Source organism: Mandrillus leucophaeus, unplaced genomic scaffold (assembly GCF_000951045.1).
Source record: "Mandrillus leucophaeus isolate KB7577 unplaced genomic scaffold, Mleu.le_1.0 Scaffold541, whole genome shotgun sequence".
NCBI classification, from domain to species: domain Eukaryota; kingdom Metazoa; phylum Chordata; class Mammalia; order Primates; family Cercopithecidae; genus Mandrillus; species Mandrillus leucophaeus.
The window spans coordinates 323,197-328,034 of record NW_012105820.1 but is presented as its reverse complement, the minus strand read 5'-3'; the positions used below and the strand labels follow the sequence as shown (position 1 = coordinate 328,034).

Genomic DNA, 4,838 nt, shown 5'->3' with positions numbered 1-4,838 from the left:
CTTGAGCCCAGGATTTCAAGACCAAGCTCAGGCAACTGACAAAACTCCATCTCTACAAAAGACCCAAAAAATTAATCAGGTGTGGTGGGGTGCACTTGCAGTCCCAGCTACTCAGGAGGCTGAGATGTGAGGATTGCTTGGGCCCAGGAGGTCAAGGCTGCAATGAGTCGTGATTGTGTCACTGCACCTCAGCTTGGACCACAGAGTAAGACTCTGTTTCTTAATTTCTTTCTTTTTTTTTGAGACAGAGTCTGTTCTGTCACCAGGCTGGAGTGCAGTGGTGCGATCTCGGCTCACTGCAACCTCCAATTCTCTGGTTCAAGTGATTCTCCTGCCTTGGTCTCCCATGTCTCTTAAGGAAAGAAAAAATCTAGCTACAGGATTTAAAAAGTTGGGGCGGGGGGGTGCAGTATACAAATAATCGCTGATAGCTAATGTGTGTTACTAAGACTGCTCAGCACCACAGTGTGTGAGGACTTACTGGGTATCTAGCACTGACCTAAGTCCTTTGTTTGAATATTCTTATTTGACATCTACATTTGCTGAAGTAAGTATTATTATCCCCAGCATACCCAAGGTCACACAACTCTAAGAAACAAGGCTGGGACTGAATGAACCTAGACAGCCCGACTCTAGAACTAACACTCTTAACCATTCTGCATCATATCTCATTAAGATCATATTTATTCCAAAAGCTTTAAATTGTCAGGTTTCCCCAAACGAGCTACTCTCATAAACACTGGGGATACTCTCTTTCCTAGGCTTCATTCACTACCCAGGTCTTTGAAAGCATTCGTATTTCCCAGATACTTTCCTCTAATAGTTTTACCTGTTCCTTCTAGCTTTGCTTTCAGCTCCATGGCCTTGCCTGACCAAAGACTTTTGATATTTCACTTTTACCACGTATACCATTATGCCTCGTGCCAGTTACACGGGTAAATATAGCCAACTATCAGCTCCTTTCTACTGTCTCCTTCCACTCAGCTCATGACTTTATTATATCTTTCTTTTTCAGAAAAGCCAAACCAAGTCTCCCTTCCTACTTCTGGTTACTGCCTTACAGCTCTCTGGGGTCCTCACAGCCACGCTTCACTACTAAACCATGGTCTACATTTTGTCTCCTACATTTTCTGCTTTCTATTCAACCCTTCACTTCCTCCTCCAAATCCTTATACCTTGGGATTATCCGAAGTTCTATGCCTGGCCTTCATATATTTCTACCTGTAGTTCTTAAATTGCTGAGGGTCAGGACAAAAGCATTTGTATTTTTAACAAGTTTCTCAAGTTATTCATATTGATCCCAGATTGAGAACCACAGTTCATCCTGGGCAATTTCATCCACTACCCTGACATTTTCAACCACAGTCTGTACAAGATGTTGTATTTAATGTTGTATCTAATGTGGTATCTCAGGCTCAGCAGAGATCCCTTTTCTGAGCTTCAGACTGAACCTGGTTCCCAAATCTGGCTGTCCATCAGAACCACCTGAAGAGCTTTTTAAACCTACAGATTGCTACTGCCAAGCCTCTGTCCACCTCCACTCTAATTCAGTAGATCCAAAGTTGGAAACCAAAGCAAATTAAAAAATAAGCCTGACAACATGTTAGGTGTTCACTGAATGGGTGCTAGGATTATTAAGACATCGCAGTGATGATAACTCACGTCCTTGCCTAGTCTAACTGATCAGATAGGTTTTGGGAATCATGAACCAGACTAGCCCACCTGACAGAACTCTTTCCTCCCTCAGCAAACAGCATCATCAGTCATCCAAGATAGAATTCTACCAGCTATCTTAGATGCCTCTCACATCTCACTAGCTGACCTTCATTCTTTTTTTGTTTGCTTATCTTTTTTTTTCAGGCAGATAAGACTTTCTTTTTTTGGTCTGTTTTTATTATATTGTAATCTTCTTGACTGATTATCACTACCGAATCTCCTGCAGGTAGTACAATTCTAGTCATATAGTAGGAACTCATTAAGACCTATGCTGAATGAATGAATTCAAATAACTTATTATTAAACATTTTAATTTCAAATGCTTAAAAAAAAAGTTTCTGTGCAATTCCTGTCACTGCTCCAAGTTCCTTACAAGAAGGAGGTTCAGATTTGGGTAGAAGGGGCCCAAAAGACAGGAATTAAGGAGCAAGTGTAAGATGCAGAAGAGCTGGAAGACAAAGGGTTGTAGTCAACGAGTGAGCTCTTGGAGTTTAAAGTTTCAGATACAGTACTTACTGTTACTTTAAAATTTCAGACACAGCACTTCCTGTAATTTTCTTGTCTGTCTCTAAAGCAGGCTTTGAACCTGGATAGATTTGGATAGAACCCCGACTTTGACATTTGCTAGCTGCAAGGCTTTGAATAAACGATTTAATTTCTCTGCGTCTGTTAACTCATCTGTGAAATGAGGATAACAATAGTATCACCTTACATGAATGTTAATAAGCGGAAAAAGTACATAGGTAACGTGCCTGGCCTGTAGTTCACCAAATATTAGGTGGTGTTGCGATTAAGATGCCTTAGAACAACTCAGTTCTCCGACTCTCCAGACCTGAGGAACCTTCCCAGGGAACACCTAACCTTCCCAGACCACACCCTCAGATTTTCTTTAGGCCCCGCCCCTCCAGATACTCCCAGGCCTCCCTAGCCCACCCGAGCCCGATCCCCAGCATTACCTGACCCATAGCGCACGTCGTGTGAGTGCAGTCGGACGTTGTGGCGCGTATTGAGTAGCTTTACCACGGAGCCGCAAGTAACGACAGCCAGGCTGGACGCACCCACAGCGCTCCACAAACACCCCAATAACAGTAGAGGTACTACAGCCATCCTAGCAGTATCGCGGAGCCCCAAATCTTCGAAGAAAACGCGGCCCCTCCCCGGAACCGGAAGCTGAAGACGATACCACGGAGACAAGGAAGTGAAGGAGCCCGAGTCTGATCTTTATGGTTTACCTGGCTAGAGCGGCCTGAGAAACAGGCTGAGCCTGGTTACTTACGATACTCTCGCTCTGTTCCAGGGGCTCAGTAACAGCTGCCTTCCTGAGCCGCTTCGGTTACCGTTCGCACCCACGGGACGAAAGCTCCCGAGAGCGGGAGAGAGAACAAGAAATGGCCCACCCACTCCCGGTGACAGAGAGCCGGAAATGACGTAGCACGTTGACGCAGCGGCGGCGGCGGCGGCGGAGGGGCAGTGCGGTGGGTCCGTAGTATCTTTTCCCAGTCTCGGTTCGACGACTCCATTTTTCCTCGGTGGGGGCTTAGCGCACCGGAGGAGCGGCGGACTTCAGGCAAGTAAAGTTCCGACTGGGGAGCGTGTTTCTCGCAGGAGTCAGGTGGGGAACCGGGCTCCTAGGGCCTGGTCCCGTAAGGGAAGAGGCAATGGGGAGCCGTATGTGGGAAGAAGTGGGGGCCTGGCCTTCCCTGCTCTATGGGGGGAAGGGGGAGGAAAGCGCTGCAGTTGCTCAGAGTCTCAAAGCTTTTCCCAGCCCGGTAACACCCGGAACCCGTGAATTGGGTGGCATGTTGAATCAACAGGCTTCCTGGCATCAGTCCTTCTCTCCGCAGATTTTTAAAACTGGGCCACGCGAAAGGATTGGGGATAGAAGGGACCTGGGGCTTCTGAACCAGGATCAGGTGATCGAGTTGTTTGTTCTGAGGTTATGAATCCTATGGAGCTTTCAGCAGCTCGGTCATCAGGCTAGAGGGCGATGCCAAATTCCAGCTCTTTACATGTTGCTGAATAATACAAATAGAACTTTTTGTAGATAGTTGCATCCTTCATCTCTTTCTAAAGATCGAAGGTGTTGTAGAAGTACCTAAAACCCGTCCATTCTCCGTAGATTCATTTCCTCAAACGTTTGCCAGAGGCCTATCATGAACATCAAAATGAGTTATTAAGTCAAAACTCGTCTTCTAGTTTCTGCCTTTCTCCTCAGGCACTCGTTTGAACCAGCTGGAGAAGTTAATTTTCCTGGGTTGTTGCAAGAACTGATACTTATTTCACAGGCCTAAGATCTCTGGAAATACTTCCATGGAAATTCACTGTATCAGAAGTAACAAGGGTGTATGAAGCTACATCATTAATGAGCATTAGGGAATGTGAACAATGTTGAATTTGATTAATTTCTTCGGAAAAATGTCTGGTTCCACTGTTTATCTGAAAGATACCAGTTAGTAAGTCTTCAGTGTTTTGATTACAGAAGCATGACTGCTCTTCCATCAGCTGTGAATTTAGAGCCCTTTTTCATGAGTAATGTCCGTTTCACTAGTACAAGTACATTTTTATTCACTTGGCTTGTGTGGCTGCTAGATTGGATTAGCATAGCCTTGCGACTCTTAAGAGGTTTTAACTTCATCAGGAGATTAATTACATCAGAAATTGGTGCAGTCTGGAGAAGCTTAGTGGAATTTTACAGTTCTTCCTCTGAAAGCCTACCTAGAGTGGTGGAAACATGATGTTTGTAGGCAAATACGTTTGCCCTGCTTCTATTTTCTTGATCTTAATGGCACTACCGTCAATCCTGCCTATAATCCTTGCCTTCCTTCCTCTCCACTATTTCCCAATAAAATCAGCACCAAATCCTGTCTCTCCATGAAACTGTTCCCATCAGCATACAAATTATGTTCTGGTATCCTTCACATCCCTCTCCAACTACCATGCCAATTTTTAAAATTTCCATTCATAGATTTCTACCTGTATCAACTCAGCTTTCTTACCCTTTATTCAATCTTCATTTCATATCAATCTGGCTTCTCTTCTGCCCACTCCTTTTTTTTTTTGTTTGCTTTGCATGTCTCTTATTTTTTTATTTTTAATTTTTCTGTGTCTTTATTTTTTTTTTT

The 4,838-nt window shown here is 44.3% G+C and overlaps 1 protein-coding gene across 1 annotated transcript in view; it reads right to left on the bottom strand.

Annotated features, from left to right (window-relative positions):
* The window catches only part of KIAA0100 (KIAA0100 ortholog), a 59,845-nt gene extending 56,710 nt beyond the window's left edge, over positions 1-3,135 (bottom strand). The window contains exon 1 of the mRNA XM_011997552.1: positions 2,993-3,135. The gene's annotated coding sequence lies outside the window, so the exon portion shown is untranslated. The remainder of the gene's footprint in view (positions 1-2,992) is intronic.
* Between the last annotated feature and the right edge of the window lie 1,703 nt (positions 3,136-4,838).